A 26,418-nucleotide genomic window follows, 5' to 3' on the forward strand; every position below is an offset into this window, starting at 1 on the left:
TGCAGGGGCCGCTGCTGCAATCCGGGACCCACCCTCCTCCGGCAACCGGCTCCAAGGGAAAAGGTTTGTTTCCCAACCAGAGTGGGGCCAGCGAAGGGCGGTCTGATGGGCAGCAGGACTGCGGTCACACCCTCTGGGGGTGCTCAGGGGCTCACGTGCGCGTGCACACATGCACACGCACATACACACACACAGCCATGTCACAGACGGGGCCCCAGGCCTGTGGGATGGGCTGCCCGGTCCACATACCTGGGACCATCTCTCTTCTCTCCTGGAATACGGCACGTGATTCCATGTGCTTCCCGGGACAGAATCGGAAGCTCAGAAACAAAGTAACTGTATGTGATTTCAACCTATGGGGGGAAATCCTCAGGACGCCAACCAGGAGTATACATCCCTATTACTAAGAATATTCTGCACCAGGACAGCATGTTGCTACGTGTGAATCCTGGTGCTGACTCCTTCATGCACATCCTCTCAGGGAATCTTAGCCGCCACCTTACGAGATGGGCGCTTGTATAATCTTTGTTTTAAAGGAAAGGAAAGGGAGGGTGTACCCAGAGGTTAGAGGACTTGCTCCAGGTCGGTGCTGGCCAGTGGCTTCCTGCTGACTCCTCCTCCATCCCCACTTCCAGCCAAACCACCTCCCCAGGGGCAGATCTAGGCTTTGTGGGACCTACAGCTCATACTTTTTTTCTGGAGGAGGGGCAGCTTCTTTAAGAAAAATAATGAGGTTATAAATATGCAGCTAGGTACAAAGCATGGAGACCCCCGGGGGAGGTGGCGGCTGTTGCTGCATTACCTCCAGGGTAGATCACCTGTGCTCTCCGGCGCCCCCTTGTGGTGGCTTCCCTGAAGTGCGCTGCAGTCACTACCCCTCCCAGCTCTGGCCTCTGCCATGGACAGCCATGACACTGCCTGGACTCCAGGTCCCCGGATGACACCCCACTGCCCAGTACAAGGGGTGCTCTGGGGAATCTGCACCCCTGGCATCTCCCTCCTGGAAACTCTCCTAGCCTCCAGGATACTTCATTTCCCGGGGTTTCCTCCTCTTGCCTGGCTCTCTTTCTCTGTGTTCCTCATCAGTGGAATGTCTGTCACCTGCTCCTTAAATGCCCAGGTGAGTGTGGTCAGAGACACTCAGACCTGAGGTTCCACCCCCGACCCCTGGCGTGACCCTCAGCAAACAGGTCACCCTCTCGGAGCCCGGTTTCTCTTCTGTACAATTAGGATTATAACGCCCAGTTCGAATGTCACCTCCTCTTGGAGGTCCTCCAAGATGCCCTCTCACAGTTCGGGACCAGTTTTCTGTGCATACCCGGATCACGGCGTTATTCCAACCCTAAGACATCAGCATTTTATTTCCTATTTCTCAGGCTGCATGACGAGTTCCTTGAGAGCAACAACTCGAAAGGCGAGAGAATGCAGTGGTCCGGAGGGCGGGTCTGGAACCAGACACCTGGGGACCAATCCCAGCTCTAGCGATCTCCTCACCCACAGCTGGGTGAACTTCCATCCCCTCTGGCCCTCCACCTTCTCATCTGTATCACGGGATAAGGGTGGGAGCACCCTGAGAGGGGTAGGGTGGGTGAAATAGCTCAGAACCGCGACCACCTCGGCCAGCGCGGACCAAGAGATGACGCCAGCCCCGTAAGCCATCTGAAATGCTCTAGGAGCCACACTGGAGAGCTTAAAAGAAAACAGCTGAAATTAATTGTAGTAATGTTGCCTTAACCCAGTGGTTCTCAACCTTCCTAATGCCGCGACCCTTTAATACAGTTCCTCACGTTGTGGTGACCCCGAACCATAAAATTATTTTCGTTGCTACTTCATAACTGTAATGTTGCTACTGTTATGAATCGTAAATATCTGATATGCAGGTTGTATTTTCATTGTTACAAATTGAGCATAATTAAAGCATAGTGATTAGTCACAAAAACAATATGCAATTATATGTGTTTTCCGATGGTCTTAGGCGACCCCTGTGAAAGGGTCGTTCGACCTCCCACTGCCTTAACCCAACATACCTCCAGTCCTATCGTTGCCACAGGACATCAGTCTCTGAAGCATCATGCTGGAGCTATTTTATGCTGTTTTGCATACGAAGTCTTTGGAACCCGTGTGTGTTTTACACCGGGAGTCTCAGGTCGCTCCAGCTCTGCGTGCCTTGCTCTCGGGCCGGTGGCTGCTGGCTGCTGCCGGGCACCTGCCGGGCCACTGCCCCGGGAGAGGGTCCTGACTCCAGGCCATGCACACACCTGTTCCCCTGGCTGATTCCGCTTGTCCTCCTTCCTCAGGACTCAGTCCCGGCCGCGATCAGACGACGACATGCGGAGTCCCCGAGCCCCTCTTGAGGCCCCAGGGGGCCGGGGGCCTCCCTGCATCCGCCGTTTCCAGGACAGGGTGACCGCAGGGGTCTGCAGAGCGGGCTGGCCCCTCCCGGCTCCGGGCACTGCCCAGTCCGCAAGCAGAGCCCGACCTCCACCCGCACCCACGGACCAACAAGCCCCTGAAACATCTGGGCTGAGCGTCAGACAGGAGCCCATGGTTACTCATCTCGGCCTCCCAGGCCGGCAGACCGTCAGGGAGGGAGTTAAACACGCACTGACGGTGAACGCGTGCGCTCTCCAGCCGAATGGCCGCCACCTGCCGCCACCTGCGAGGCCACAGCGAGCAATGAAGAGGGGGTGAGCTTATAAGCTAATGTTTTATCAATCCCGCCCCAAGGCACAGCTGCCATTCGCTCCATGTCACCGATGACTCGTGATGTGCCACGGTCACTCAGGACATCCTGCCCCAAACACGGTGATTCCACGGCAAACACTCATTACTCTAGTTTTTAAACAAACGGAAGGTGAGGTGTGGTGCCCAGCGTGGCTGTGCCGCATGCCATGAGTGCGGGCACCATCAGCAGCATTTGGGCGAGGCCGCGTCATCAATGGCTGCGGCCGCACCGCGCTGGCCGCTCTCTCACCCTCGCCCTGTTGTCCTGCTGCTCCACTGCCACCTGCCCTACAGAGAGGCCCCTGGGACAAGGACTCAGGGCCCTCCAACCAGCTGCCTGCAAGAAACTCAGTCTGACCAACCACCTTGGGTGAGGTTGAAAGAGGGTCCCGCCCCTCAACAACCATTGGGTGAGGTTGGAAGTGGGTCCTGCCCCTCGACAACCATTGGGTGAGGCTGGAAGTGGGTCCCGCCCTTCAACAACCATTGGGTGAGGCTGGAAGTGGGTCCCGCCCTTCAACAACCATTGGGTGAGGCTGGAAATGGGTCCCGCCCTTCAACAACCATTGGGTGAGGCTGGAAGTGGGTCCCGCCCTTCAACAACCATTGGGTGAGGCTGGAAGTGGGTCCCGCCCTTCAACAACCATTGGGTGAGGCTGGAAGTGGGTCCCGCCCTTCAACAACCATTGGGTGAGGCTGGAAGTGGGTCCCGCCCCTCGGCAGCCATTGGGTGAGGCTGGAAGTGGGTCCCGCCCCTCGGCAGCCATTGGGTGAGGTTGGAAGTAGGTCCCGCCCCTCTTAAATATTCAAATGACCACCCCACCCACCCAGGCACCACCCTGACTGCTAAACCGCACCCACATTCCCACTCCACAGACACAGGAGCTCACAGATGTTGCTGCTTTGAGCTGCTCCTTCTGGGGCAGCTTGTTAGGCAGCGTCAAACACCCAATACAACAAGGGCAGCACCAAGAACAGTGCCTGCCACGTGTTAGGTTCTCGAGTAGTTGCTAAGCAAGTCAATGAAAAGAAAGAAAGTTAAATTCTCAGGGGGAGGACCGACTGCTCCAAATCTCCCTTAGATTCAGGCAGGGCACAAACTAACTGTAGAAACACCGACCTCTCTGAACTACCCCCCCTTCGGCCCAGCCTGCCGGGTCGCTACAGTCCCCTTTGGTCTCCGCCGCCTCCTCACTGCTCCTGCCCCATCTACCCTCACAGACAGGGCGGGTGTGTCTTCCCAAAGCGCCTCCCCACCCCACCCCCACCCCCACCCTCCCCCCCAGGATGCACTACGTACCTCTCTCCAATGCACTGACTATGGGAAGGAAATCATAGCCGGTGTCCAGTGGAGACCCTGGCAGACACCCCGGTACCCGGTGATCAAGGTCAGCATGGCCAGGGATAAACCGTGTTGGTACCACATGCCCCTGACTCAGTGCAGTGAGCACGAACCACACCTGTGGTGCTCTTCCCCGAACCCCAGTCTATTATGAGAAAAACATCAGAGAATCCAAAAGGCATTCTTCAAAACCCATGACCAGCACCCTCCAAGCTGGTCAAGGTCATTAAAGACCAGGAAGACTCAGAGACACCGCACAGACTGGACTAAACGCAGCACGGGACTCTGGGTGAGATCCTCGAACAGAGAAGGGCCATTAGTGACAAACTAGCCAAACACGAAGTCTGCAGTCCAGGTACGAGCACTGCACCAGCGTTAACTTGTGAGCTGTGACGACGCCGGGGTTATGGAAGCTGCTGACAACAGGAGAAACTAGCTCTGCAGACGCGTACGCAGGAACTCTGTACCCACTTTGCAACAGTGGGGTAAATCTAGAATTATTCCGAAACAAAAAGGTTATTTTCAAAAAGTGTAATTGACAGCTCTGGAAATTTTGTTCAGTGGGGAGAGCATCGGCCCACAGACTGAAGGGTCGCAGGTCTGATTCCCAGTCAAGGACATGCCACTCGGCTGCAGGTTCAATTTTCTACCCTGGTCGGGGCACATGTTTCTCACATAAATGTGTCTCTCTCTCTCTCTCTGTCTCTGTCTCTCTCTCTGTCTCTGTCTCTCTCTCTCTAAGATCAATGGGAAAAAAAATCCTCGGGTGAGGATTTTAAAAATGCACTTGATATGGCAGGTGTCTGTATAACTGGCTCACACCATCCTCCACCCCCAGGAAAACTGCCGGTGGGGAATGTGACGTAACCTTGACAACGGCACTCAGCATTAGGGGGTGCATCTGGGCCAGGGCTGGCCCCAAGCACAGGTTCTCTTCCGCGAGCCCCAATGCCCCTTCCGCGCCTGGAGCCCTGAAGGCCCCCCCCCCCCACACCCCGCTCTTCCCGTCAGGCCCCTCCGTGCCTGTGGGAGACCCGGGACGGGTCCTCCATCTGGTGGGTGGCTCATTCCCACCCTCAGCCACTGGAGTAAGGTGTGCTTTTGGGAGCTGATACGCAGAAGAACCACTAGGTGGCACCAAACCCCACCGATGGCAAGGAGAGGAGCTCCCGCCCACGCAAAGAGCAGGGGCCGAACCTAGAATTTCTTGAGAAAAAGAAGCCTCCCTCGGCCACCTGGCATTCTCGGGGAGCCCCGAGTCCCCAGATAGCTCTACCCATGACAGACAGCGCACGGACCATGTGATCTAACGAGGATGAACAGAACTGATCTAGAAAGCACAGACGACTCTAGACCATATCAATGTCATCCTTAGCCATTACATAGGGATTACAGAAGACGATTTTACTTTAGCTTTGTCCATGCTTTCAGCATAGTTTTCCTACCTTTATTTTCTTATAAAAATAAAATTCTAACTAAACTGCCTTAAATCCTCTTGGCGGCAAGGCCCGCTATGAATATGCTTAATGTTTGCAAAGACACGTGCCTTCTTTAAAGCAGCGTCTGTCCCACTGGGGTGAGGGAAAGGCGCCCGATCTTCAGGGTTTGAGTCCGACCTGAAGTGGGAGAATTTGTACTAGCGCCTGCAACGTCGGACTTCAGCACTAGAGGGCGCCGCAGCCCACGAGTCCGGCCGGCCCGGACCTGGGCAGGCTCCCCCCGCGGAAACGCCCCGAAGAGCAAAGGCCCCTCGAGCTGCAAGAGGCTGCGAGATCCAGACCCTCTTAGCCTCGCACCTTCGAGCCCCCGCGTTCCCATGTGCGCCCACGGGGGGATGGAGGGTTGGGGGGGGGTCGGGGGTCAGTGGGTAGGCACCTGGGCACAGGAAGCTGCAAACCCGGCCCTACAGTCTGCAATTGTATTAAATTCCTCGAGCCAAGAGCCGCGGGGGATACCAGAGATGGGGCCACCGGACATGCGCAGAGCACGGGCTCTGCAGGGCGTTTTCTCCCACGCCCGACCCACGCGTGCGCACGGCCACCTGCGCCCTCGGTCGCCCCACCTTGCAGATGAGGATGCGAGTCTCAAAAGTGCAAAGTGACTTCCACCCCCCGAAGTCTGGGCCCGGTGAGGGCCGGGCCGGTGAGGGCCGGGTGGGAGGTCCAACTCGCCGGGGAGGTTTTTATTTCATGTGGAAACTCCCCAAAGGCAAACAGGGAACCGCTGTCAGGAGCCCTGACCTCGGGGACCGGAGCGAGGCCGGACCCGGGCGATGCTGCCGGCCGAGCTCGGGGTGGGCCCCAGGCTAAGGCTGCAGCCCAGGGCCCTGCATCGCAGAGCGAGAGGCTCTTGTGGGCCCATGACGTGCTTTAGTTTGAAATCTGAGGGAAATGAACACCAACCTTAGAGTGAAGGAAATGTCTTAATATGTGAAATTAATACATTCATGTTTATACTGACATCGTTGTAATATATATATATATGTTTGCAGCAGTACAAAGATGTTTACAGCAGCCTTGTGACAAACTGAACCCATAAACATAAATATAGATGCATATGTGTGTGCATTTTTTTTAAAATTTTATTTTAAGGAGGAGGGGGCCCGGGAAGGCACAATTGCCTGGGGCCCATGAAAGTCTGGACGCAGCCCTGAGCAGCCTGGGTGGAGGGAGCAGATCCCTGAATCCGCACTCGGAGTAGGGGTCGTAGACGCAGAGAGACAAGCTGGGTGCCCCCGGTCTTGGCCACGAACCCACTCCACCTGACACTGGCAAACGCTGGCTGCTGGACTCCTGGCCACCCTCAGCCATGAAGAGGGGGAGGAAGTAGCCAAGTGTCCCCGGAAAAACAAGCTCAGGAAGGGGAAAGGGAGGGGGAGGGGGAGGGAAAAGAGGGAGGGTTTCACCCGAGTGGAGGAAGGACCAACAGGTGGGAGATGGCAAGGATGGGAAAAGTCAGAGGACACGCCCACCTGGAGCCCAAGAAGCAGTCAGCAGTGAGGGGCCCTCCTCCCAAAGGAGAGCTTTTAATTATTAATTATTATTATTATTATTTTGGTTAATCCTCACCCGAGGATATTTTTCCATTGATTTTTTATAGAATGGATGGGAGGGGGAGGGACAGAGAGAGGGAAACATCGATGTGAGACACACACATCGATTGGCTGCCTCCCACCTGGGGACTGAGCCTGCAACCAGGTACATACCCTTGACTGGAATCGAACCCAGACCCTTTGACCCGCAGGCCGACGCCCTCTACACTGAGCCGAACTAGCGAGGGCCCAAAATGAGAGCTTTTCTTTGCAGGGAGGGAGGGTAGCAGAGGAAGAGTGTGAGGCCAGGTGAAGACGAGCGAGCTGAGAGGGCCCTGGCCACAGTCAAGGCCACGTCCACGGCTGCCGGTGCTGCCCCACCTGCACACCCTGGGGCAGGCGACCAGGAAGGGGGCACATTTCTGCTCCTCTCCCCCAGCCTCCCCGGAGATTCAGGGAAGTGGATAAGGGTTACAAGCGCCTGATCAGAGGCTCAAGTCAGTTCAGATGTTCCTATTATTACAAAAAACAAGATGCAACAGAACAAAGACTTTAGAGCAGCCTTGTGGTGACAAACCGAAACCCAAAGGCCCAGCCGTGGGGACTTAGGAAAACAATGGTCCATTGATTCCCTGGCCTCACACCAAGGACGGTCATGACCAAGGTTCACTGTCCTGTAGGAAAATGGACGGATCATCAGGCTGGCACGGAGTTCTGTCTGGTTGAGGCTTCAAGGAGACACACTCCATCCTGGGCGTGGTCATCTGTTTTCCAGCACTGTCTTACCATCACGCCCGGCGTGAGGATGAACCGTAACAGCCTGGCATCGCTCGCCGACTCGCCTCCCTGCCTCTCTCCCCGCCTCCCTCCTGGTGTGAAAGTAACCGCTGAGAAGACTCTCCCGGAGTGAAAGCCTGCCCCCCCCCCCAACACGCATGCATCCGTGTGTATCACCCATGTGCACACACCTGCACACACACACTCTGCAGGGGCACCTAGCGATTCTCAAGCCAGGGCATGTGGTGGCCCTGAGGCCAGGCCCCCGGCACCGGGCAGGGCTGACGAAGGAGGAAGAGTTTTCAGCGCGGGGAAGGAGTCCCCACAGGGGCCGTTCCCTCCCTCCCAAGTCTTCAGTCTGTGCCCCACGGTCCTCCAGGGTGGAAGGGAGGGAGGGAGAGAGGAGGGACTGGGCAGAGCCGACAGGAACACCGGCCGCCGGAGATGCCATTGAGAACGCCGCCCCCCACCCTGTGCCTGGAACCCACGAAGCGGAGTGCCGGGCAGGTCGGAGGACAAAACTGCGGGATCGCCGTGTTTCCGGGATGTAGAATTTGACGGCAGAAGGAGATGGAACCAGAGGCCAGGAAAATGCCAGCCGCTCTCATCCTTTCACCCAAACACCTGTTTGGCCAAAAGGTAAAATGGATAAGGGGGGTGGGCACTGCGTGTATATGCACCTGGGGGGGGGGGGGGTGTCTTAAAACGATCGATACATGGAACACAGAATTGCACTGTGTGAGCACAGGCCATATGAGCTAATACTGTCAGCACCTAACCGCAGCAGAGGCCACAACAACCCCGACAGTGCGGACAGACGGCGTCCTCAGAGCGTGTTCCTCCCGGGGGAGGCTGCCCCCATGGGACCTGCCGCCCGGAGTGAGTCTGTCCGAGCTGAGGGTGCACGGCCAGCACCAGGGTCCCCACCCCGGCTCCCCTGGCCCGTGGCCGGCCATGCAAGTCCACCCAGCGCGGCTTCTCACGGGCAGTCGGGGCTGCGGCCCTGGGGACGAGGCCCCTCACCAGAGGGACGGCCACCACGCCGGCTCTCCCGGGGCTCTGGGCTGGCAGAGTCCTCACACCCGCACACAGGGCGCGAGCAAGGCCCAGCTCACCAAGGGCCACGGGTCACAAAGAAGAGGGCGACGCTGGTGCCGACAAGGGAAGGGTGCCTGGAACCAATCAAGACCCTTTGACTTCAAACAAACAAACATTATTCAGAAGCAAAAGTGAGTCACTGGGTTTGGGGGCAGCCGGGGTGTCTGCAGAAAAGATGAAATGGTGGGGAGGTGCTCAGGGGCAGTCTTGGAGGGCTTCAAGGGGGAAGCACTCAGGCAGGGCGGCCTCTCCGCCGCCTCCTACAGCCTCCGGATACAGTATGGCCAGCTGAGGGGCACCCCCTGAGTGTCCTCTCCCCAGATCCCACAGCTGCCTGTCCCCCGGCTCTGGGGCCTTCCCTGGCCAGCCAGAGCGTCCAGCCATGTGAGCGGGAAGCAAACTGTGGCCCACCAGGAGCCCCCGAATCAAGGCAGAGCCTCTACCCATCCTCCCTCCCACACCCAGGGACACTAGGGTGGCATCTTCTCACCGCCCCTGCCCTCCCCCCCAAGGAGCAGAGCCCATAAGGACAGAAAGTGGTTCCCCCAAACCTAGCAGAACGCACGGGAGCAGCTGCCCCGGAAACGCGGTCACCTGGCCTTCTTTAGCCCCTCTCAGGACCCAGGTTCCCTCCCGGAGGGAGACAGCCATTCTGTGGCACCGAGTCCTCCTCCCGGCCGCCTCCCTGCCCCCAGCGCTCGCTGGCTCTGACCTCCCCAAACAAAGGTGCTTTTCTCCGGCTCCGCGGAGCCGCCGCATGTTCGTCAGACCTGCGCTTGTTTGCCTTCTGCTCGGGCCCATCTTGGCTTGCCTCCCCCGGCAGCACCGGACCCTGGAGACAAACCCCGTATTGTTTTCATAGACCTAATAAATGACAACACCGCCCCACCTCCCGCCACTTACCCAGCCGCCCGCCCGCCCGCCCGCCCGCTCGCTCCCCCTCCCGGCTAAAGTCTCCCTGCGCTGAGGGTCGCCTTCCCCCAACCACAGAACAGGCCGCTCAAGTCCAGGGAGAGGGAACCTGCTGCCCCACCCCCCACCCCCCACCCCGGCCCTGCCGGCTGTTCTCAGGTGGAGATTCGGGCCAGAGATGGGCAACATCAGGGGGACGCTCCATCCCAGCCCCCTCCCTCCCTCGGGCCTGGAAGTGTGGGGATGCGGGAGGGTGGTCATTAACCCTGCGGGTGGTGAGAGAGAGGGGTGTTCGGTAAGTTTTCCCAAACACAGCCTCCGTTGACAAGGCTCCTCCGAGGAAAGGGATTAAGTCAAGCCCAGACCGGCCCTCTCCCCCACGCCTCAGTCTAATCAATGAGCTGGATCAGGCGCTCGGGGACTGTTGGGCCCACGGGACCACGATGATCACTAAGGGCTGGTCCCGGGCTCCTGGATGGGGCCAGCACCTGTGTGCAGGAGCAAGGAGCCAAAATAAGAGACCCATCTGCATGCTGCCCGAACAGACTCACACGTGGATTGTTCCGGAATCTACGACACAGTTCCCGGAGCCTCCCGCTTGCCTCAGTGTGGAGGAGGCAGGAGGGGACGGCAGCCACCCTACCTCTGTCCCCAGCTGCGCCAAGCCCTGACCTCACGCTCAGCAATGCGGGTTCACCATCTCAGCCCCACCTGCCTGCCCAGCCCGGCCCTCGCACACACCCAGACACAGGGATAAAGCCGTGATCCCCAGTAGGGGGCGTGCAGGAGGCAGCCCATCAATGATTCTCTCTTCATTGGTGTTTCTCTCCCCCTCTCCCTCTCCCTTCCTCTCTGAAATCAATAAAAATATATTTTTTAAAAAAAGAAGTGACCAGGAATGACCAGGGCACACCTGTACGGGGGAAGGATGGGGTGAATGAGCACCCAATCCGCCCGTATCTGCCACGGGGCCCCCTGGTAGGTGCTGCCACTGTGGTGTAAGTGTTCCTGGGGGCTTCAGGCCTAGAGCAGTGGCGGAGGGGTGAGGGGGCGCCTGAAAGAGGCACAGTCCACCCCCACGCTGAGATCTCCCCGAGAAACGAAATGGTAAGATAAAGACCTGACCGCTCTCCGCACCAGCCCGGCCCCAGCCCCTCCCCGTCCGCTCAGACCCCTGCTCAGCCCACAGGCCCTGCTGGTGTCCCCGAAGGGGCAGGATAAAGGGGGTTTTGTCCTCCTCCCGGGTCTGAGCAGTTTATCTGACACTCCAGCCCTCTTTGTAAACTGAGTGTCCCGGGACAGGCGCGCCCTTAAGAGTGGCTCGGCCAGGGACAGAGGGACCCTCCGCCGAGGAGAATGGGCAGCTTGTTCCGATGGTCTTTTAATGCGGGGGGGCGGAGGGCGGGGGGGGCGGGGGCCGCGGAGGACAGGCCTCCAGCGGGCAGCACAGAAGGGTCTCTGTCCTGGGGCGACAATGGAGGGAATTCTTAAAGACAGGGAGGCTGACAGGGGCAGGGTTTTTTTCCCCTAAGAGGGGGGGAGGGCCGTGGAGGCAGGAAGGAGAAGGGGGTGCAGGGAGGATGTCTCGCTCCCCAGAATTCAGCTGGAAACGAGGACCTGGGCCCCAAGAGCAAGCGAAAGGCCAGCGATGGGCGCCCTGCAGAGCAGAACTCTACTCCCCGGCTGCTCCCTCTGCAGCTGCCCTCGGCCTCCCAGACCCGGGCCCTGAATCCGCAGCAGCAAAGAAACATCTCACTTTTACCTCAAGGAAGGGCCCTCCTCCGCTGCCCGGGGAGAGCGAGCCTTTGAAGGCGGTTTGAATCCAAATTTCATTCTGAAAAGGGGGGAGGCAGAGCACCCCAAGGCCCTTAAATAAATGAAATTCCCTCCAGCCACCGGGCAGGGCGGGTCACGGACTCCGTGGCTGTGGATGTTGGTACCAGGTCGCCTGAGCAGATTTCGGAAGACATCCCGGACGATCCCAGAGGATGTTTTATAAAGACGCCCGAGGAACTGGCCTGGTTTTGATTCCCTTGGTGTCTAATTGGTCCTTCTCGGGGCACGGAGGGCGCGGCAGGAAGAGCGGGGAGCGGCGTGGCCCGGGAACAGCCTTGCTCGCGGTCAGTCACCCGCAGAAGGCGGGACGCACAGGAGACGTCCCTCCTCGAGGAATGAACCCGGGGATCAGCGAGTGTGCACCTAAGGTGCGGGGGCGGACACGGAGGCCCCGAGACGTGGGGTGAACTTGCCCAGCGCCTCGAGGCAAATGAGGGGACTGAAACGGGGCGAAAGCCAGGGCTCGGGGCGGAGCCCCCATTTGGGGGCACAAGGGAGAGGAACGTGCGATGCTCGGGACCCCTCGGAGCCAAGACCGGCGACACCTTCGGAAGCTGGACGTGGAGTTGTTTTTCCGATGGGCCGCGCTGGGACAGAGCAGCAGGGTCCGTGGGCCCAGCGTCCACGGCCACGCAGCCCGGAAGCAGCAGGAAGGCGTGGGCTCACCCTGCCGGGCCCCCGAATATGTATGTTGGCGTTACCGGTCAGCACCAGGCCAGGTGTCTGACGTCAGAAATGTACCCGCTGCTCTTACTGAAGAACAGAGATCCGCGCGTGTGAAATAGTCATGGCGGTCACCTAATCCTTTTTAACATATATTTTTTATTGATTTCAGAGAGGACCGGAGAGGGATAGGGAGGGGGGAGAGAGAGACATCAATGATGAGAGAGAATCATTGATCAGCTGCCCCCTGCACACCCCTCACTGGGGATCGAGCCCGCAACCCAGGCATGTGCCCTGACCAGGAATTGAACCGTGACCTCCTGGTTCATAGGTTGATGCTCAACCACTGAGCCACGCCTGGTTGGGTGTCTTTCTTAATAACGAAATGGAATCCTATAGGTTGTTACCCTTATAGAAGCTCAGGGAAGAAAGAGATTGGCTGACAATGAAAATGTTGCAGAAATAGAGGCCCTCCATTGGTTAGTTTATTCAGGTCCAACCTGGGCAATGCTGGATGCTGCATTCTACATCCCCTCCGCGTGGGAGTGCCGCTGAGTGTGCTCTGGGGAGGAGGAGGGGAGGAAGGAGCAACTAGCAGGCCTCAGGGAAGAACACGAAGAGCACAGGGCCCCGTCCTGGTGGACGGTCCGAGCCCTCATCCAGCACTCGCATTAAATGCCGCTATAACAGACCATCCACTCTTCTGTCCCGACACGTGTGCACCCCAACCTCACCAGCCTCCTTCAGTGCGGAGGCTAGGACTCCTGGAACTCACTCGACATGCCAGCGATCGATCGCAGGAGACAAGAAAGCAAATGAAATACAGCCCAGCGTGCCCCGCGCTCAGCATCGGTCCTGGAATTCCCACAGGAAGGGCTGGTGCTGTTTGGACATGAGCACCCCCTGGGGGAGCAGGGGCAGGACACCCTGCGGGGCACGGCTCCTCTGAGAGCCAGGCTCACCCCCATCTGGACCCGGACTCCCCGGGGCCGTGGAGCGGGTGGGCAGGGCTCACAGCGCTGGGAACCAGCCTCCCACCTGCGGAGAGGAAGGTGAGGGTGGTGTAGCAGGAGAGGCGGCCTGGAACCTGGGGAGCGGGGAGGAGAGCCCTGCTGGGGACAACGCCTGTCCATGAACCCCCCAGGAGCGCTGGTATTGGTGACTATAACCGGGACTTCGCTGTGTCTCCCTGACCGACAGCCACGTGGCTCTCCCTACCTCCACTCCTGAAGGGAGGGGGTCGCCTCCGTCGGGGCAGGGAGGGGGAGACTGTCCTAAACTTACCGGCGGGTCATTGGGGGGAGGAAGTGAAGGGTGAACAGAGCTACAGAGACTCGATCGGATCCTCTGACTTGTGGTTTCTAGCGCTTTCCAAGGCGCAGGGATCCAAGCCTGCAGCTGGACCCCAGATGGACGGGGTCAGGCACCAACCGGAAGGCAGGTCAAGTTCTGGCTCCGCCGCTGACCAGCACAAGTAACGAAGCCCTGGGAGCCTCAGCTTCCTGGCCTGTTAAATGGGGCAATACCAGCTACACAGCCAGCGCTTCCCAGGACATCGGTCTCTGCTGCGTGACGATCGCCCCTCTCCTCCCACGTCACCTGCCCCCAAAGGCCATTGAGACTCCTGCTTCCGAAGAGAAATAATCTATCGCTGGGACAATAAGCCTTTCCTCACGTGCCAATCGAGGACAGCGGGTGACACCTGCCAGGGCAGCTGGCTTCCTCCAAGAGCTCGCACAACCCACCAGCATGGCTCACCGCTCCTCCAACAAAGCCCACCTGTGTAACGTGCCGGCGAAGCAGGCAAACTAGGGTCCCCCACCTTGCGCACCACAGCCTGGAGGTCAAGGCCGCCTGTCTGACAGGGAGCCCCCAAAACCTGGGGCGCTGGTTGGCACGTGAATGTGGGAACACGGTGGAACCATCTGAATAAGCCCACTTGTGCTCCGTCTTCTCCCTGGGCTGCCAAACACGGGAGCCAGGCGAGGAGTCTGCACAAACCCACCGGCCGCTCCCATCACCGACCGGACTTGTCACGCCAGGAATGGACCACAATTTGCCTCCGCAGCCGGACCAGGGGCAACACCACTGGTGGAGAGAAGCTCAGAATTAGGGAAGGTGTTTCTTCGCTGTGAAGAAATCTCAGGTGAGAGGTGCCATCCTAAGCATCAAATCGTTATTCCCGCCCGGCCAGTGGGGCTCAGTGGTTGAGCATCAATCCATGAACCAGGAGGTCACGGTTAGATTCCCAGTAGGGGCACATGCCCGGATTTCGGGCTCCATCCTGAAAGGGAGGCAGCTGATCAATGATTCTCTCTCATCACTGATGTTTCCCCCCGCCCTCCCCCCCCCCCCCCGCCCTTCTCCCTTCCTCTTGCTGAAATCAGTGAAAACATAATTTTTAAAAAACAAACGTAATTGCTATTCCAATAACAACTGTTTGGCGCAGGTCAACGAGAAGCCGGTCATGGGCCGGCGACTGCAAGGCTGGAGTGAGAGATGCAAGAGCCAAAATGCCAACTCCCTGAAGCACGGCCTCTCGGGCTCAGAGGGGCAGAGCAGGAAAGCGCCGTCGAGGTTCATTCATTTACCAACGTTCGCTGGGCACTGACGCGCCCCTGCACCGACTCTCCTAGGTACCGGGTCCACAAAGGTGGACAGAAGGCCCTCCCTGCCCCACTATGCACTGTGGTGTTCGTCCCGCACGCAGCCCAATCCACTCAGAGTCAACGTGTGGTATCATCTCCCTCCATCCATCCCGGCTTCCTAAGGACCTCAGTTTCCCTTTGCAGAAACCCCAAGGGCTCTGGGGAGGGAAGCTGGCCCCACAGACCCGGGTGTGAGGCTCGTGGCCGCAGGAGAGGCGTCCACGTGTCCACCTGCTGGGCACGGGGCAGGCTCGGGGTCCGCCCTCAGGAACGCCAACACAAAGCCGGCCTCCCGCCTGGGTCTGCAGAGGCAGGAGGCCCGCGAAGGCTGCTGCTCCCTCCGCTCCGACCAGGAAAGCAAACCAACGGTGAAAAGAACTGGAGGAAACCAGAGAGCCAACAGGCCCCCCAAAAGCACAACTCCTCGACTTCAGTTACAAACTTCAGTCGTTAAACATTAGAATTGGCTTTTCTGTCACTTGCCACCAAACGCCACCAACCTACAAATACCCGCCTTTCACGGATGAGGAATTGAGCCCCGAGAGGCTGAGCAACTTGCACAAAGACACACAGTCACCGGCGAAGGGCTGGCCAAGACCTGAGCTTACATGGGCCAGGGCTCCGTCCTTCAGAGCTTTGGGGCTCCAAGAGTATACAGTCTCTCAGCCTCCGACGTCAGAAATGCCCGCATGCAGGCCCTGCAGGGCTGGAGGAAAATTCTGGAACCGCCTGCCCAGGCCAGCGAGAGGCTGGCTCCCCGCTCCTTCCTAATATAACGCCGCTGCTCAGGCAGCTGGCGCTGCTCGGCACATCTTATTTCTTGAACCCCGACACGGGATGTGGAAGGAATAGGGCCGGTGTATAGTGTAAGGGGCAGGTTATAAGAGGGCAGTGGAGCCCTGGCCAGTGGCTCAGTGGTTAGAGCGCCGGTCTGTGGACGGAAGGGTCCAGCTTTGATTCCCGGTCAAGGGCACGTACGGCAGTTGCAGGTTCCCCAGCCTCAGTCGGGGCACGTGCGGGAGGCAAACAGTCGATGGATGTTTCTCTCACATGGATGTTTCTATCTCCCCCTCCTTCCTCCTTTCCACTCTCTCTAGAAATCAATGAAAAAAATATCCTGGAGTGAGGTTTTAAAAAAAAAAAAAAAAAAAGCAGGCAGCGGGAAGGGGTGAGCAGGGCAATTCCAGGAACGGCGGGAGCGCCCAGCGGTCAGGGTGGAGCGAGAACGGGACCATCCTGGTTAACCGCAGTCCTGCTTTCCACTTAAGAGACTTAATTAAAAACCCAAACATCCCAATTTCCCAGCCGGCCTGCCAGTGGCCCCGGATTCCCGCGATTCCGAGAAACTTCCGTCAGCGCCAGCGTGACCCTGGGGCCAGAGACAAGTCTGGTGTGAGGTCACGGGCAAGGTCGCAGGGGGCACCCTCTCTCTTCCCCTCCCATCCCCGAGAGAAGGCCACTGGGCTCGGGGCGTCCATCCTGGCACCCCAGCCACAGGCCCGATATCACGACAAAATAAAAATAAAAGAGGCTCATTCATGGTGGCTCCAGGGGCACGCGGTCACTCTCCTCCGTCCCGTGGGGAAGGGCGCAGAGGCCCTGAGTGGCAAAGAGGTGCAAAGCTTGGATCCCCCCGACCCCCAGGCTGATAAAACCACTTCCTGCCGACGCCTACCCCCCACCTTGAGGCCAGACACACTTGGGACTTCTGATGTCAAAGGGGAGCAGGCTGAGCTCTCAGGGCTCTCGCACAGCTTAGGGAAGAAAGTGCGAGAACGGAGGTGACCCTCTCACCGCGGCCACGGCCATGGCTGTCACCACTGAGCCCCAGGGCATTTCTGAAGCCACTCGACAGTGCAGAAACGAGTTCTATAGAAAGATAATTTTTCCTTTTTTTTTTTATAAACAGCCCACACTCAGCAAATGTCGTGGATGAAATGTGACCACGCAGGACAAGTGGGCCGAGAGGACGTCCCCCGAGTTCTCCCAGATCTCGGCTCCGATCTCCCTCCTCCCAGCCCTCGCTTCACCCACGCTCCCCAGATAGTCTGTCTCTTCCCAGAGCGCACCACGTCGGGGGTGAGGGGTCAGTATCTTCCTGCCACTTCACTCACCCCGGCCGGAACGCCCCTTCGGAGCACGGGGGTGACACCTGACCATGTCCCCCGGTTGAGGGTGAGAGGTGGGATGGGGACACAAAAGCACGTGGACAACTCCAGCAAACAGTGAGGACCTACAGGACACGCCGGAACACCAGACCTTGTCGCTCAGAAAGTACGGAGGCGGCAGGCTGGGAGCGGGTGCCGCCTGCCCTCTGCTGCCCGTGTCCCTGGGCTCTCGGCGCTGAGGGGAGATCCTTCCCACGGGCTCCTGGAATGTCCCCGGAAAAAATCTAACCGTCCCGGTCAACCTGCCTTTACAGTTAGTCAGGGGCCACTTCACACCTACTGGGATTATGTATTAAAAAAATAATAATAATAAATAAAATAAAATAAATAAATAATAATAAAATAAAATAAAATAAAATAAAATGTCAGTGAGGATATGGAGAAACGGGGACCCTGTGCACTGTGGGTGAGAATGGAAAACGGTGCAGCTGCTATGGAAACAGCATGGCGGTTCCTCGGAAAGTTACACACAGAATGACCATCTGACCCAGCAATCCCAGGTCCGGTTTGCACACAGAAGAACCCAAAGCAGGGACTCGGACGGGTATCTCTACAGCCAAGTTCACAGCAGCATCGTTCACAAGAGGCAAAAGGTGTCCATCCCTGGATCAACGGATACACAAATGTGCCTATCCATGCAGTGGAATATTATTCAGGCTTAACATGGCGAGGGGGAAGGGGGGCATTCTGACACCTGCTCCAACGTAGGTGGGCCTTGAGGCCCTGATGCCAAGTGACATCAGTCAGATACAGATACAGAGGACAAATGTCATCTGCCTCCACTTAGACGAAATACCTGCAGTCAAGTCCTGGAGACGGGAAACAGAACGGAGGCGGCCAGGGGCCAGGGAGGGGCAATGGGGACAGAGTTCCGTGTGCAACGATGAGAAGTTCTCGAGGAAGAGGTGGTGGCGGTCACACAACCAATGGGAATGGACATCATGCCACGGGCTGCACTTAAAAATGGCTAAGGTGGTAAACTCCACGTTAGGTACATTTTGCCACAAAAAAAAAGGGTTAAAATTAAGAATAACAATAATAAAGTGAAGGAGGCACAAAGGCAGAAATGATCATCGTTACTCCGAGCTCCGGAGGGCTTCACTCACGTCCTGAGGAATGTGTCCCGGACGCCAGCATCTCAGACACGTCCTCTCAGGCCTGAACACAGCGGGACCCTCCCCACAGAGACCGCTGTGTCCAGCCAGCTTCCCACGGGCCCCGGGACCACGAGCGCCCACGTGCCAAAGAGCAGAAGCGACGTCACCGACGTCTGAGGAAGCATCCAGCAGGCGCTCGATAATCGCAGAATTGGCGAATGATTGGAAAGGCGTCCCTAATGAGAGAGAGGGAATATGCCAACGATGGCTCGAAAGCATGGTCCAGCCAAAACCCCTAGTGGATTATCCGACGGGGTCGCTGGGCAGGTGGGGAAGCTCCGCCCCGCCCGGCCCCACGGGCTTCTCTGTCCAAGGAACAGAACGGGAAGGGAAGCACATCGCTACAGCAGCACGAGGCCAAGGCCCACGTTTCAGGCGAAGGAAGCGGGTCTGAAAACCATTAAAATCAGACCCCGAAGGGGCATTTCCAAACCACCGGGGGTGGGAGGGGCTCCCCGAGCCCAGGGGAGAGACTGCGGTCTGACTTATTCCTGCAGAACTGCTGCTCCTTCGATCTGCGCCCGGATGTGGCCTTACCCAACTACAAAGGCGCCTGGTTTCTACGGAAGAACCTGCACCGGCAGACCCAACACGGGAGGAGGCAATGATTCACAGCCCCAAGGGAGGCCTTTGACAGAAACCTGCCGCTTCAGCATTTCCCTGGGTGGCACGCTCCCTCCGGGCCTTTCGAGAATCCTCTGACTGACCAAGATCGGTTTGACACGGACATTTTTCTGGGCACAAACCGAGTCTGTGAAGCATGGGAAACCAAGTGATTTTGCACGGGGCGTCTTGAGCCAATGGCACGGTTCAAAGGGAGGGATCCATGCAGGAAAGGTCTCTTCCTCGTGTGCAGGGAGCTGGGTGCATCTATCCTGGGAGGGAGAGGGTGCTAACTTGGTGGGGAGGACCCGAATCAGCCCCGTGGTGCCAGTGGGCATCGCCTAGGGCAGTGGTGGCGAACCTTTTGAGCTCGGCGTGTCAGCATTTTGAAAAACCCTAACTTGACTCTGGTGCCGTATCACATATAGAAATTTTTTGATCTTTGCAACCATAGTAAAACAAAGACTTATATTTTTGATATTTATTTTATATATTTAAATGCCATTTAAAAAAGAAAAATCAACCAAAAAAATGAGTTCGTGTGCCACCTCTGACACGCGTGTCATAGGTTTGCCATCACTGGCCTAGGGTGACGTCGGCCAGACGCAGCCGTGGTCTCCATGGGCACAAGGGCATATGCACCAGGAAGGTATCTATGAGAGGGCATTTTCCAGGCTCCCGGGGAACCCATGACCCCACCGCCCAGGTGATAGGCTGCAGATATAATTTATTCCTCAAGCCCAGAAATACAGGTCCTTTATCTTTCGCCCCAATGCAGCCATTTCTGTCTTAACCAAGTACAAAGGGCACCTGCTTCCAAGACTTCTATGTCAAAACCTTCACCAGCAAACCACATACGTGTGAGTGTGTGGCGGGGGGGGGGGGGGGGGGGGGGGACGAGAGCAGGTGGAGGCAAGCCAGGAAGGCTTCCTGAAGGAGAAGAAAAGGTAAGCTTCAACAGGAAAAGGTTCCATTTGGGCTTTAGCTGGCCAAGAAGCCCGTCAACCCCCTGTGTCTTCAAGTGCCCTGGGCAGCTTGTTTAACATGCAGGTCTCTGAGCATCCCTGCCCCCACATAAACCAAAACAGAACCCCTAAAATTGGGGTGAGGGCAGGGATGGCTGCTGAGAATACTCATTTTTACCAAGTTCTCCAAGCAATCTATTCTTACGCAAACAACAGTCTGCGGGCCAGGGGGCCTGGGGGAGCAGTGCTGGGCATACAGTCTGAACTGCACCCACGTTGATCTGGGAAGAATCGCGACTCCCAGAAGGCAGGGCCCCCGGAGGGACAAGGCAGGTGGAGACAGAAGGCTGTTCCAGAGCCGCTAGGTCACAACATCCCCAACCCCTCTCCCACCGAGACTTCCTGTCATGATCCTCGCTGGAGCGGGCTGGCTACAGAAACCGCTTGGGAGCTGGGGAGCTGGGAGGGCAGAGGGGATGCGGGGCTACCTTTCAGGTTACAAGCCAGAATAGGAAGACTAAGAGCGTTTTACAGAGGAAAGGGAAAACCCAGCCTCGGTGACCAGACCCTCGCGGTAACAGGGAAACTCTATCTGGACAACAGAAGTCTGTTTTGTTGAGAGTTAAGTAACCTCAAAACTTCCTCCTCCTCAGCAAACATCGCCTGCAGTTGGTGGCGGCCACTCCGAGCTGGCGCAGCCGGGGATGCCGGAGCTCACAGGTGTATGTGGGGGAAGGTTGGGACTCGTGGGCTCCTGGTGGCGGGGGGGGGGGAGGGGGGGGGGGGGCAGGACAAGAGCCTCTTTCCTGGCTCCCCCGAGTTCTCACAAGCTTCTCCTGCAAAGACACTCGGCCAGGCCAGACTCCATCCCCATCGGCTGCTTCCCCAAACCCATCAGGCTGGCGCTCCTCACCCCTCTTTGGTGAAGTAAGTCCCCCCTCAAAAGAAAGGGGACCACCTCCTGGCCCCTGATGGCTTGACAATCCCCTGCCTCCGTTCCGAGGTGAGAGCAGAACCCCGTGTTGCTTTAAATCTGCCCAGGTAACCAGGAAATGCTCTTGGCTGGGTTTGCACGCTGAGCACCGGACACACCTGCCGCTCGGCGTGAGTCACCGCACAGGCCTGGCACGCAGGGCTCGGCGGCTCGCTGCTCTCACGCACACCAGGTGTCATCCATCCGTCTGCCCCACGGGAGACATGTCGGGACAGATCGGGCTCTGACCCGATTTTCACTACACGACTCCTTCCCAGGGGCGGCGTGGGGAGGAGGGAGGCGGGTACGGGGGATGCTCTGCTCCCCTCCCCGCTGGGCGGTGGGGGGTCTTGTCTGCCCTGCTGGCCCTGCAGAGGGAGGAGGGGGGAGTTTACCTGGAGAAGAAGGTGAGGGGGTTTCTCAACTGTGACCCTTCTCTGGGGTAAATCCTAGCCTCCCCCACGGCGTGGGGCCTGGAGTTAACAATACTGCATTGTACACGCACCCGTTTGCTAAGAGGGTAGATCTCATGCAGCGTTCTTATCGCACACACATGAAAATAATAACACCGTGGGCGGGCGGGCAGAAACCTGTGGGGTGATGAACGCGCTCACGGCGTATTCGGCGGGGCTTCGCGGTGCTGTACGCGTCTCACCAACTCATCCAGTTCCTACCTCGAATACGGACAGCTTTTGGTGTAGGTCAGACCTCCATGAAGAGGTTTCTTTTTAAAAACGGGGTCTGCTGAGCCCCTCTCAACTCCCCTTTTTTTTACAAGACAGCCTTTCCTGCGGTGCAGGATCCTGAATCACAAACCAACGGTAGCGGACAATGGGGAGCCCCTGAGCAAGGCCCGGGGATTGATCAGTAATTGAGTTCACCTGGACGGGGCTGTGCATATGTTTGCAGTTAGGGAAGCGGGGTACGGGGTGCAGGAGAAACCCAGGCACTGTTAGTGCAACATTCCTGCAAATCTAGGTTTCTATCTAAATCAACATCTTTTCTAAACGACCGTCTTTGGAATGCAGCTGCCTAGTGCATTTTAATCTGTGGCCTCACTAACATAACTGGCACATTTCTACCCACCTCAGGCCGATGCTGATCAACGCTTTGCTGTGGGAAAAACAAGACAAAAAAAGCCCCAGTGTTCTGGCTCCCGGACGTGGGTTCCCTGATGGACAGGGGGTGCTCTCCCCCAGAAAGCCCACCTCGGACCGCCCCCTCAGGGTGACCTGCCTCGGACTTCAGACGTGACTCCGACTTACAGCAAAGACAGAGGTTTCTGGGAATTTCCCAAAAGTGGACAAATCCTTACGTACAAAAGTGCTCCCCAATGCATTGCTTCTAAGGGTAAAAGCCTGGAAGGACCTGAGTGTCCAACCATGGGAATTGTCAAGCAAATTACGACTCAGTACCTTCAGTACCTGGGGCGGAAGACAGTCACGGCGTGGGGAACCGTCCCAGTGAAATTGGGGGCAGGGGAAGCGGGGTACGATGTTGTGTATAATGCAGGGGTTCAGCGGGGAGGAAATGTGTCCGACTGCCGGCACTGCTGTGAGAATTGGGTGAGTTTTCCTGCTTTTTGCACTTTTTTGTTGTTTTCTATAACAGAGGTTAAGATCAGACGGGGTGTGCGGGTGGCGCAGGGGGTCATCCATCAGTGGGACAGCTTCCACGGTTCATCCCAGGAACTGTCGTCAGGCCGCCAGGTGGGGGTGGCCACGGGGACCATTGCTGCAGCAACTGGGCAGCGCCAGGGACCTGGGGGGAGGGGCGGTACACGCACCTCCCCTTTCCTCTTCTGGGGGCCTGGCCCTTCTTCTCCCCCCAGCAGGTGCTCACTGGAGGCAACAGCACCCCGGGCACCTAGCGAGGAGACCCCTGGCAGCTTCCAGAAGTTTCCTCGGCAGGAGGGACTCCGGGGCAGGAAATGGATCATCACAGACAGGCTGCCAGGAGGGCTGGGAGAAGGGGAGGGGATCCCACATGGGCTGAGGACAAGCACCAAGGAGGGAGAAGGACAAGGAGGACCCTGGTTTATCTGCACATCAGGGGGGACTGGCTTGGTCATCCATTCAGTGAACACCTCTTCCTCGCCTGCCCAGGGACGGGCACCGGGCTGCCCCAAACAGGGGGACACAAAAGGAGGGGGAAAGGGGGGACGGGGGGATACCCAGAGGTTTGCTTTCAGTTCAGGACTCAAGACAAGCCCCTCCCCACGTTGGCCAGGAAAGCTCTTCCATGAACAAGTTAGGCGAAGGGTGCAGGGAAGGGGGGGTGGGAGGGGGGACGCAGGGGACCGAATTCCAGCCGCCTTCCACCCATTCAAAGACCTGCCCCCATCATTCCCGCATCGGCCTGATGGGGGACCCAGTCCTTGCAGTCAAGCCAGCCCACAGGGACATCCAGAAACACATCTGTCCTCCGTGCCCAAGGGTGCGAGGGGCTGGCCCCGCCGCCTTCCCCACGCGCTGTGCATTCTGAGTGGATGGTGGCCAGATGCCAGGAGCTTCCCCAGGTGGCTCCGCTCCCTAAATAACGGCGCCCCCTCCCCCCACCCCCACGGCAACATGGCAAAAAGGTAAATGCAAGAGCCACGCAGTGCGCCCAGGACTCGGAGCCTTTCCCCAGGCTGAGCGCGGTCCCGGGGGGCAGCCAGCGGCCAGGGATGGGCGCTGACCACCGTGACCCGAGCCATCAGCTCTGTCTGGAGACAGCGGGATGGCTCAACTGTCCTCCGAGATGTCAATTACCAGAGGAAAAATTTCAACCCAGAACTGCAGACCTTCAGAGAGCGACGCGCGGTGGTGCGGGTGGGGAGTCCAATCAAACCTCCCCCCAGGAAGTGCCAGAAAACTTACCTCCAGGGAAGCGACCCGACCGCTAGGTAGAATGAATCAGTCCACGGCCGGAGACGGGGTCGCGAGTCTTCCGAGCCCGGCTGGTAGACACCAAGTAATCCACATTAGGCGCCCGGAGCACCCACCCCACTGCCCACTTGCCATCCAAGGTCAAAGAGCTGCCGGCCGGCCTCTGCGCTCGGACCCGCGGAGGTCGCGCGGAGGTCACTGGCTGGGGTTCCCAAGGGCCGCGTTCCCGGGTCCGGGGGTGGGCACACGGTGCAGGCGGGTGCAGAGGGCCCCGCGGGCCCCGGCGAGGGCATCCCGCCTCCTCGCTCTAGGGGAGCACCCCGCATGGACGCAGCGCCTCGCCCTCCTTGGCTGCGCATCGCCAGCGCCAGTCCAGATTCCCGCCGGAACCCCTCTGCCAAGTCCGGGAAAGAGCCAAAGGCAAATGAGCTCTCCGCCGCGGGTTTGCAGGTCTGCGGGGCCCAGGGAGCTTAGGGTGGACGCCCGCGGGGCAAAGGAGGCCCCGGGGTGGAGGATCGCGGAGCGGCGGGTGCCAGCTGCGGCGGCCGCATTCAGCCGGCTCCGAGGGCGCACGGTGCGCAGGGCCGCCTCCGCGCTCTGGGCCGGGCCTGGCCATTCGGCCCTTATATAGCAGCCCGAGGAGGGGCGGGGCGATGGGGAGCGTGGGGTGGGGCGGCGAGAGGCCGAACTGCTTTCTGGGAGATGTAGTTCTGTTTTCCTAGGCAGAACACAGAGCCGCTGTAGGAATGGTTCGGGTCCACTCGTGACAGCTGTCCTCTCTTGCAACCCTTCCTTGCAACTCTTTCTCCGCGCGATCGCCAACTCCGTTGGGTCTAGGCTGGTCTTTGTGCGTAAGGTGGGCAGCACCAAGCCCCTAAACGCCTCCCAGGATGACAAACCTTCTAGTCCCCGAGTCAGAGAAGCCAGCTTGCCACTACCTGCTGTGTGACCTTCATGGAGGAGCTACCAGGGATGCCTCGCGTTCTTCCTCGGGCACAGACAGAGGATAGTCGTGTCTGCCTCCGTAGACTTTCAGAGGGACAGGATACTGTTGGCCTGCACGGGGTGGCCTGCTCTCCCATCTCTAATATGAACAACTGTGGTTCCCTTACATTTGTTCCCTACGCTCGTTTGCTGAACACCCTTGGCTTCAAGGCTCCACAAACCAATCACCACCTTGAGACCCTCCTGGATTAAAATTCTGGATCGATGTTTCTCTATCATCGATGTTGCTAACTCCCTCCCTCTCTTTTCCTCTCCCTCAAAAACAAATCAATAAAAACATATTGAACAATAAAATAAAAATAAAAATAAAAAGCGAGCCCGGCCTGTGTGGAAATTTGGATTGAGCACTGTTCCATGGACCAGGGAGGTCGCTGGTACGATTCCCGGTCAGGGCATATGCCCGGGCTGCCGGCTCCATCCCCCAGTATGGGGCGTGCAGGAGGCAGCCATTGGGTGTTTCTCTATCATGGATGTTTCTATCTCTCTCCCTCTACCTTCCTGTCTCTCAAAAAAAATAAATAAATAAAATCAGGAACATTCTGGAGCTGCCACTGCCCTATTGCCGGTTTCTGTTTCTGCAGCCGCCTCCTCATTCATTCAACCCCTGAGCACCCGCACACACTGGGAGCAGAAAGGCCGAAGTCCTCCCTCAAGGAGCTGCCAGTCCAGTGAGGGGGGTGGGGGGGGGCACCTGGTCACTGTGTGGGTGTGAGACTGTAGGGACCTGGGACACCTAACTCTGCCTGGGACATCCGTCAGGCCGTCCTGAGGGTGGGTCTGCGCTGAGTCTGCAGTGGGCAGGGAATAACAACTTAAAAGACACACGAACCCAAACCACCACCACCACCAAAGGAAGGCAGAGAGCCGTCTGTGTGGAGGAAACACTGAGGGTATAGAAGAAGGAAGGGGGCCTGGCCGGCGTGGCTCAGTGGTTGAGCGTCGACCTATTAATCAGAAGGTCATGGTTCGATTCCCAGTCAGGGCACATGCCCGGGTTGCAGGCTCGATCCCCAGTGTGCGGTGTGCAGGAGGCAGCTAATCAATGATTCTCTCTCATCAGTGATGTTTCTCTCTCTCTCCCTCTCCCTTTCTCTCGGAAATCAATAAAATCTATATTTAAAAAAATAGAACAATTACAACATACTGCAATAGAAGTAATGGGAATGGCTCTGAGCCGTGATTGAGTAACATAGGTACTGTGATACCGCGACAGTCCTTCTGAACACCTAGCCGGCTACCAAGTGACTAGCGGGCAGGGAGCGGCTACAGCGCAGAGACGCTGGACAAAAGGGATGATTCACATCCCGGGAGGCAGGGAGCGAGATTTTATCACAGGACTCAGAATGGTCAGCAACTGAAAACTGATGAGTTGTTTATTTCTGGAATTTTCCACTTAATATTTTCAGACCACGGTTGGCCGCAGGTAACTGAAACCAGGGGAAGAGAACTAGGGAATGAGAGGGGACCACTGGATGGTGTGCAGACACAGTCTGACACGGAGGAGACACAGACAAGTCCAAGACTGACGCGGTGCCACATGGGGGGAGAATCTCTCAGGCCACAGGATGTGTGTACTGACCAATGGAACATGCAAGAGAACTTGCTGATGCCTAAGAGTCTCAGAGACAGGTCTGCCCGAGGAAGGG

General features: G+C 57.9%; 1 long non-coding RNA gene across 2 annotated transcripts in view; it reads right to left on the minus strand.

The window, feature by feature from the left end:
* LOC138994431 (uncharacterized) overlaps window positions 1-24,349 on the minus strand; it is a 300,667-nt gene extending 276,318 nt beyond the window's left edge. For both annotated transcript variants that reach the window (XR_011468433.1, XR_011468432.1), the window contains exon 1: window positions 23,759-24,349. This is a non-coding gene — a long non-coding RNA (uncharacterized lncRNA). The remainder of the gene's footprint in view (window positions 1-23,758) is intronic.
* Window positions 24,350-26,418: the final 2,069 nt, after the last annotated feature.

Source organism: Myotis yumanensis, unplaced genomic scaffold (assembly GCF_028538775.1).
Source record: "Myotis yumanensis isolate MYYU_CA2020_CCGP unplaced genomic scaffold, mMyoYum1.0.hap1 SCAF_16, whole genome shotgun sequence".
Taxonomy (NCBI): domain Eukaryota; kingdom Metazoa; phylum Chordata; class Mammalia; order Chiroptera; family Vespertilionidae; genus Myotis; species Myotis yumanensis.